Here is a 9,390-nt window from a genome sequence, read left to right on the forward strand (position 1 = left end):
TTATATATCTTCTCTCTATGCATTAACTTTTAACCTTTCTACGTCTTTGTTTTAAATGTGTCTCTTGGAAATGAAATGCTAATTCTTTTCAGTTCAATCAAATGTTTTCTTCTTCTAACCTGATCCTTTAGTTCACCAACATAATAACATTGGCTGCTTTCAATGAGCACGTATTCTAGGTTGGGAGGTTGTGTGTTTCTAGCACATCGAAGCTACCTGCACTGTTCATTGCTTACTGTCATTATTTTACTCTGTACAGCTGCCATTCCTTTGAATATTATCTATTTCCACCTGGTACTTTAATACTTTTCACTGTCTTTTGATTTTCTAGCTTCATTGTGATGCTGAGGTTGAAATCTATTTGAACTCTTGGAGTATTTCCCGGGCCTCTTGAATCTGGGGATTGGTATCTTTGGTTGGTTGTGCAAGATTCCCAACCACTGCCCTTCAAATATTGTCTCTGCCTCATTTTCTACCTCTTCTTTTTCTAAAACTATAATCAAATTTATATTAGTCCTTCACATTTCTTTTTTTTTTTGAGACAGAGCCTCAAGCTGTCACCCTGGGTAGAGTGCTCTGGCGTCACAACTCACAGCAACCTCAAACCTGGCCTCAAGAGATCCTCTTGCCTCAGCCTCCCAAGTAGATGAGACTACAGGTGCCTGCCACAATGCCTGGCTGTTTTTAGAGAAAGAGTCTTGCTCTTGCTCAGGCTGGTCTCAAATTCCTGAGCTCAGACAATCCACCCACCTCAGCCTTCTAGAGTGCTGGGATTACAGGTATGAGCCACCACGCCTGGCCTGTCCTTCACATCTTCACATCTTTTACCCTCTCTTTTGTACATTCCACCTTTTCTATATGTCTCTTTTTCTTTTTTTCAGATTAATACAAGGGTACAGATGATTACTTTACATTGTGTTTGTTAGGTAGAGGCCAAGTTGTATTTGTGGCCCTCACCCAGGAGGTTTGTTAAGGTGAACAATCCATTCAATCACTTTCCCTTTCTTTTGTTTTTTTGTTTTTGATACAGTCTTACTTTGTCACCCTCGGTAGAGTGCTGTAGTGTCACAGCTCACAACAACCTCCAAGTCTTGGACTTAGGCAATTCTGTTGCCTCAGCCTCCCAAGTAGCTGGGATTACAGGCACCAGCCACAATGCCCAGCTCCTTTTTTAGAGATGAGGTCTCACTCTGGCTCAGGCTGGTCTCAAACTAGTGAGCTCAGGCAATCCACCCACCTCAGCCTCCCAGAGTGCTAGGATTACAGGAGCGAGCCACCCCGCCCAGCTTCACTTTCCTTTTGCATTGGTAACTTTAAAGATGTAATTCCTGACTAATTTATTTTCTAAAATCACAAATGCAGTAGCAAGTTTTGTCCAGTTTTTTTTTTCTTAACTTTTCTCCTCCACATGAGACATGCTGGAGGAAGAGGCTTAGAATCATGGAAAGAAAAGAGTGTTGTGCTTTTCGTGTTGGACACAAGGTCAGGTTGTATGAACTTGGGAAAGTGTCATAAAATGTCCAGGACTCCATGTTTTTCCTCATGGTGGAGAGACAAATCTCTAATAGGGTTGCTGTAGGTAGTGTGACCAACTGTCCCAGTTTTCCCCAGGATTTGTGTGGGTGTATATGTGTCTCAGGGTGTGGGACTTTCAGCTTTTTAAATAGAAATGAGAGATTTCCCCGGACGCAGAAATTGCAGGGCTAAACCTAAGAAAATCTTGGACAAATTTGGATGAGTTGATTACCCTAGTTGTAAGCATATGAGTTGTAAAGATGTAGGTGTGATCATTCCATTGATTCAAAAAACAATTTTTTTCTTTTCCCTTATTTCCCTCATACACACCTTCTAGGTCTAATTCTTTACCTGTGTCCTTGGGTGACATCTAAGACAAGTCCCGTGACCTTTATAGTTATCTTAAGGACTTCAGGCACTTTTTAAAAAATCACGTGCAAGGGAAAAAATATAGCTCACTGTATAGTGGACTATATAGTCCCCTCACTGATACTTTGCAAAGTGAGCACGGTCTGCTTTTTCTTTATTTTGTCACCTGGAGCTCCTACTGCTCCCGCTCCCATTGTCTCACAAGGCTGCGGATCTCTTACCTGACCTTCCTCAGATGCCTGTAAATGCACCTCTTCTAGATGGTTCTGGTAAGGACACCTTACTCATTCCTTGGGGATCCATTAGTACATTTCCAGCTTCTCTCTGAAGGCGTCACTTTCTGCCTCCAGGTGGCGCTCTTGCAATGGATATAAGATACCTTGCGATTCATTCCCCCTCTCTCTTTCTCTCTCTTTCTCTCTCTCTCTCCCTTCTCCTCCTCGGCTTCCCATGACCCCATTCCGTCTCTGGGCCCTGCGCCTCCCCCCATATGAAGTACTCTGAAAGGTCCAATTGAAGCTTTTCGCCTTGGCTGGAAAAGACTACAGGAGAGTCCATCATCCTTTATCATACCCCACTGGTGGAGAGGGGATAGAACCACTCTAATCTCAGCATCCTTTTCATACCTTCAAGTAGACAAAGAACCAGGAGCACTGGGAAATTGCAATTGTTTCCAACATCTTCTCTTGACGTCATGAGGAATGGTCCTAACTTATGTTCTCGTTGGCAATCCATAATCTTTGGGCCTGGGCAGGAACTGCAATTGCCATGATTCCACTTTGACATTCGGTTATACAAATCTCCAAACACCTTGGAAATATCGTGCATGGGCAGGTTTGGAAGAAGAATGGATGGCAGTAGTCTATTTTCAATCAAACAAACAAATAACCTTCCCTATACCTAAGAGTTCAAGAATAGGTGCATGAAAAATGTAAGATGACATTCACCAAAATGTTGACAGTGGTTGGAAACTTAGGTAATTTCAGTTCTTCTTCTTCTTTTTTTTTTTTTTTGAGACAGACCCTCAAGCTGTTGCCCTGGGTAGAGTGAGGTGGCATCACAGCTCACAGCAACCTCCAACTCTTGGGCTCGAACAATTCTCTTGCCTCCACCTCCCAAGTACCTGGAACTACAGGCACCCGCCACAGTGCCCAGCTATTTTTTGGTTGCAGCCGTCATTGTTATTTGGTGGGCCGGGCTGGATTCAAACCCGCCAGCTCAGGTGTATGTGGCTGGTGCCTTAGCCGCTTGAGCTACAGGCGCCAAGCCTCAGTTCTTCTTTTAATTAGATGGATGTACTATTACTTACACGAAAACAGTGCCTGTGTAATAAAATTTGCTGCATGTAACCACTGATAGATGATGTGTGCAGAAGGCTGGCATACCATTCATTCCATGAAAGGTCGCTCTTTTTAGGTTCTTTTGTGGCATTGATTCACTGCCTTGGGACAGTTTTTTCTATATCCATTTGATTGCTTGCACCACAGTTAAAGACAGTTCCTTTTGGAAGGGAACAGAGCATTGGAGTTTAGAACTGTGGATTTGGGGAAGTAGCTATTTGTGTGCTTGGAAACCAGTTCCTCCCCACCACGAGGAAACATCCGGAATGGCACCATTGACTCTATAGTTAAACTTTTGTGGCACACTGACATTATGTTGATTTAAAAAAATAGTAAAAAGAAGAATATACTTACTGTGCTTTGAACTTCTTTTGAAAAGAATTGAATTAATGATCTTTAAAAATTTTCTTGGCACACCCATTTAAGATCACTGGCCCACGCCAAAACATGAAGGATGAAATTTTATGAAAAGATGCCCTCCAATGTAGGTGCTTAGCATTATGTGTCATTTTTAGCAACTTCTTCTCCTGAAAAAAAAGCTTTTGGATAGCCAAGTGTGGTGGTGCTCGCCTGTAGTCCTGATGACTTGGGAGGCTGAGGAAGGAAGACTACTTGAGCCCAAGAATTTGAGGCTGCCGTGAGCTATGATTACGACGCTGCACTCCAGCCTCCGTGACAGAGCAAGATCCTATCTCTAAAATAAATAAATTAATAAACAAGCAAATAAATAGGCTTATGGAGCTAAAGGTGAGTGATGACAATGTAATGATATTCTAGGGATGATGTTCAACAGCTCCATGTTACACCCTGATTAGTATATTAAGCCCGAATTTAACGTATAAGGAATGATTCCAATATTTCATATCGTCAAATTCTTGGGTTTTATTTCTGCCGATTCTTACCTTTTTTAGTAAGGCCAAGGGTAGAAGACAGAAAAGGCAAAAATAACATGTCTTGCTATGGAAGGATGACCCAGTTCCATCTGCATAATGAGGGCAACTGGTCACCAGGGTCAGTCTGGCAAACCAGATGGCACAAATAGTGGAGCAGTGTGGAATGAGGGGTGCAAGGGGACACGGTACCCCTAGTCTTCTCTGAGCACTCCCTGGGCCCTGCTGTCCTGAGGGCAGGATTGGTTTAAATCACCCTTGGAGATTCATGTCTTTCTCTCCCATCCAGATTCCAATCTTTCTAATAAAATCAAATTGCCTTAAATTTCTTCTTCTTCTTTTTTTTTCTTGAGACAGAATCTCACTCTGTCGCAATAGGTAGAGTGCCCTGGGATCATAGCTCACAGCAACCTCCAACTCCTGGGTTCAAGTGATGCTCTTGCCTGAGCCTCCCAAGGAATTAGGACTATAGCCCCTGGCCACAATGTCCGGATAGTTTTTCTATTTTTAGTAGAGATTGGGACTCAATCTTGCTCAGTCTGGTCTTGAACTCCCGACCTCAAGCAATCCAACCACCTTGGCCTCCCAGAGAGTTAGGTGTTAGGATTACAGGCATGAGCCACCTCACTAGGTAAGTTGCCTTAAACTTTTTTTGTTTGTGTGGGACAGAGTCTCAAGCTGTCACCCTGCATAGAGTGCCATAGTGTCATAGCTCACAGAAATCCCCAACTCTTGGGCTCAAGCTATCCTCTTGCCTCAGTTTTTCTATTTTTTAAGTAGAGACAGGATCTCACTTCTGCTCAGCCTGGTCTCGAACTCATGAGCTTGAGCTATCCACCTATCTCCCAGAGTGCTAGGATTACAGGCATGAGCCACCATGCCCAGCCTTGCCTTAAACTTCTTAAAGAAAAACAATTGCATTCAGGATCTGGAAGCCCTCTTCAAAGAGAAAGTTTTCACAAACAAAAACAAATTATTAAAATGGTAAATTTTATGCTATGTATATTTTACCACAATTAAAAAATTCTGACTCAGCTCAGCTCCTGTGGCTCAAGTGGCTAAGGTGCCAGCCATGTACACCTGAGCTGGCGGGTTCGAATCCAGCCCAGGTCCGCCAAAGAACAATGACAGCTGCAACCAAAAAATAGCCGGGTGTTGTGGCAGGCGCCTGTGGTCCCAGCTACTTGGGAGGCGGAGGCAGGAGAATCACTGGAGCCCAGGAATTGGTGGTTGCTGTGAGCTGTGATGCCACAGCACTTTACTCAGGGTGACAGCTTGAGGCTCTGTCTCAAAAAAAAAAAAATTCTGACTCATATAGATGGACTGAAAATGTTTTAGGGGCTGCATCTGATGGAATAGGGTGGAAAGGTCATGAGCACTCTGGTCATAAGAATATTGAAAATTGCAAAGCAAACCCATGGAAGCTGAAACCTTTAACCAAGTATGGTTATCACTGAAGGACCTCGAATGCCCACTGTGGAATAACTCCTGGCTTTGGGGCTTTCAAAGAGTGGGTGAAGCCCTTGCTCTTCATAAGTGTTGGATCTATCAAGAACTGAGCACTAGATCCTGGTCTGGGGGTCAGGAGACAGATGGCAGAGGATCCATTCCGAGCAAGCCACCACTGCTGTCTGGAACTGCTTTGTTCACCCAGTTAGTTAACAAGTATTTACTGAGCATGTACTATGTGCCAGGCATTTTCAAAGGGCCATCGCTGTTTAAGAAAGATAGCAAAGATCCTCACTTTATGGGTTCTTATATTCTTTTGGAAAGACAGGCAAAATCAAATGAATAAATATTTATAACTCGTAGGGAGTGACAGGCTAGATATGAACAGGATGAGGCAATACATTAATGACAAAATTAATTACAAAGGTTTGAGCTTTCCTTTGGGAAATGAGTCAGCAAAGGCTTGGAAGAAAATACACTGAGGCTGAGAATTAAAGACTGTGAAATATCCAGGTGTGAGAAATGCTGAGGGGAATGACATTTCAGGCAGCAGTCACCAGCTTGTGCAAAGGCCCTGGGATCAAGAGGAAGCTCAGCATATGCCAGTTCTAAGAACTGACATAAGGCTGTTGCCTTTTCAGCCAACTGCATGGTTGATGCAAAGTGAGCTGTGAGAGCATAGTGCAGGAAGAGAGGTGCTGAGCCCAGATTATGAAGAACTTCACAAGCCACAGTAATGAGTTTGAATTTTTATCTAAGTGGAAAGGGAAGTGCAATGTACAAAAAGGCCTCCAGGACCCTGATAAAATTTTTATCTTGTGGCTTTTCACATCTCCCATTTCAGTGCTCCTGTTTTCCCTTGCACATGAAATGAGAAGGCGGTGAATAATTTTTAGAGCTGATATTGTCAGATTCTGTTCCGTTCCCCTCCTCTAACTGTCCACAGACTTCACAAAGATTCTGTAGCATCAGGTAAGGCAGGATGGGTCCTCAGCCTCACTGGCACCCTCCTTTCTCACCTAGATTATCACAACAGCTTCCTAAATGATTCCCCCCCCCTACCTTCACTTACTGCCTTGACCATCTGGTCTCAACGCAGCAGACAGAGGGATCCTTTTAATATAGAATTGCTAGACTTACCAAACTAAAATACAGTATGCCCAGTTAAATTTAAAATTTCAGATAAACAAACAAAAAAAATTAGTATAAATATATCTCATAGTGTTTGTGGGCTATACTTATACTTAAAATGTATGTAGTGTTTGCCTGAAATTGGAAGTCAACTGGGCACGGTGTGTTTAATCTGGCAAACCCATTTTAAAGCCCAAGTCATATCATGCCCTAAACTCTGAAATAACTCATTTCATTCAGAGAAAAACACCAATGCCCTTAAATGACCAAGGCTTCCTTCCCACTATTTCCTCAATATCCTGGTTTCCTGCTTCTCCTCCCTGACCTCTGCTCCAGACACCATGGCCTGCGAGGTCATTCCTCAAACACACTGATATGCTTTGCCTCAAGCCTCTGTAACTACCATTTCCTCTTTCTGAAAAGCCATGACCCCAGATAAAAAGGACAGCTAACTTTCTTCACTTCCTTCAAGTTTTTGCTCAGATGTTACCTTCTCAATGAGGCCTGCTCTTCTTAGCTGTGTGTCTTACTCTATTTGGGATGCTATAACAAAATACCAGGACTGGGTGGCTTATAAGCAACAGAATTGCATACCTCAACAGTTCTGGAGGCTGGCAAGTCCATGATCAAGGTGCCAAGAATTCAGTGTCTGGTGAGGGCCTGTTTCCTGGTTTGTACATGGCACCTTCTCACTGCACCCTCACATAGTGGGGGTGCAAATGAACTCTCCAGGGTCCCTTTTACAAGGGCACCTCATCTTTGAGAGCTCCACTTACATGGTTCAATCACTTCCTCAAGGCCCAACCTCTTAATACCGCCACCATGGTGGTTAGGTTTTACAACATATTAATTTGAGGAGACACAAACATTCAGACCATAGAACTGTGGTAGGGAGAAGAAGGATCCCTCCCCACCACCAAAATGTCCAGGTCCTAATCACTAGAACCTGTGAGAATGCTGCCTTATCATGGTAAAAGGAAAAAGACTTGACTGGACACGGTGGCTCATGCCTGTAAATCCTAGCACTCTGGGAGGTCAAGGTGGGTGAATAGTTGAGCTCATGAGTTCGAGACCAGCCTGAGCAAAAGCAAGGTCCCATCTCTAATAAAAAAAAAAAAATAGAAAAATAGAGGCAAGAGGATAGCTTGAGCCCAAGAGTTGGAGGTTGCTGTGAGCTATGATGCCACAGTGCTCTACGCAGGGGGACAGCTTGAGACTCTGTCTCCAGAAAGAAAAAGACTTTACAGATGTGATTAAGTTAAGGAGCTTTGGAGAAGTTTATCGGTGAGGCCAAATGTAATCACAAGGGTCCTTGTAAGAGAGGAGGTTTTGGGTCAGAGAAGGTGGTGTGACGATAGGACCAGGGTTGGGGTGTATGCTTCTGAGAGGGAGGAAGGGGCTACAAGCCATCAGCTTCTAGAAAAACTGAAAAAAGCAAGGAACCAGATTGTCCCCAAAAGGATCCAGAAACTCTGCAGCCCTGCCAACACCCCGAGACCCTTGGGGTGTGCCGAAACCCAAAACTGCATAATAATAAATTTGTACTGCTTTAAGCAACACAGTGTGAGGCTGTTTGCTGCAGCCACAATAAGAAACTTCCACACTGCCCTACTGAGATGTGCAAAACCCTCCTGTGCTTCCTACCACCTCTCCTTCCACATCCTTGTCTTGCATTGCGTCTTCTAAAATTCTATTTTTCAGCTTCCATAATACAAAAATACAGAAGAGAGGCCGGCTGAGGTGGCTCATGCCTGGTAATCCCAGCACTCTGGGAGGCGGAAGTGGGTGGATTGCTTGAGCTCACGAGCTCAAGACCAGCCTGAGCAAGAGTGAGACCCTGTCTCTACTAAACATAGAAAAACTAGCTGGGGCAGGACCCGTAGCTCAATGGGTAGGGCACCAGCCACATACACGGAGGCTGGTGGGTTCGAACCTGGCCTGGGCCTGCTGATACAACAATGACAACCGCAACGGAAAAAAAAATGGCCGGGTGTTGTGGCGGGCGCCTGTAGTCCCAGCTACTTGGGAGGCTGAGGCAAGAGAACTACTTGAGCCCAAGAGTTGGAGGTTTGCTATGAGCTGTGGTGCCATGGCACTCTACCCAGGGCAATAGAGTGAGACTTTATCTCAAAAAAAGAGTTTTCAGAGTGAAGACCGCACTGGCTAAAGAGACATTCACCCAAGACTAGGCCCCCTCTTCTGCACCCCACGACCGACATCTCTCAGGGTCTCCTTGAGCTGGCTGGGCACAAAGTCAAAGAACAGAAAATAATTGTCGAAGATCTCTCCTAGCACTTATCTCAGTTTATAATTACGTGCTTATTAATGTGATTATGTGATTAACATGTTTCCATTCCCAGACTGTCAGCTGATGGGGTGGGGTGGGGGGTCCCTGTTCGCCAAATGTCATTTGATAAAAAAATTATAACAGCAGAGATGGATGTCACTGCAGCCATGTGCCAGGCAGCCTTCTAGGAGCTTCTGGGGGATGATCATCACATTTGCTCCTCACAGAGATGCTGGGAAGTGCGTGCTATATTCAGCCAATTAGCCATCTTTAGGGATGAAGAAAGCAAGGAGGGAAACTGTGAACGATGGACCCAGGGCTGACACAACAGGAATCTGTCGTCTCACAGTTCTGGTTTCAAGTCAGTCTGCCTTCCACATGCTCAGTCGTTGCCCCCAGGCACCCCTCT

The sequence above is a fragment of the Nycticebus coucang genome, chromosome 10 (genome assembly GCF_027406575.1).
Source record: "Nycticebus coucang isolate mNycCou1 chromosome 10, mNycCou1.pri, whole genome shotgun sequence".
Taxonomy (NCBI): domain Eukaryota; kingdom Metazoa; phylum Chordata; class Mammalia; order Primates; family Lorisidae; genus Nycticebus; species Nycticebus coucang.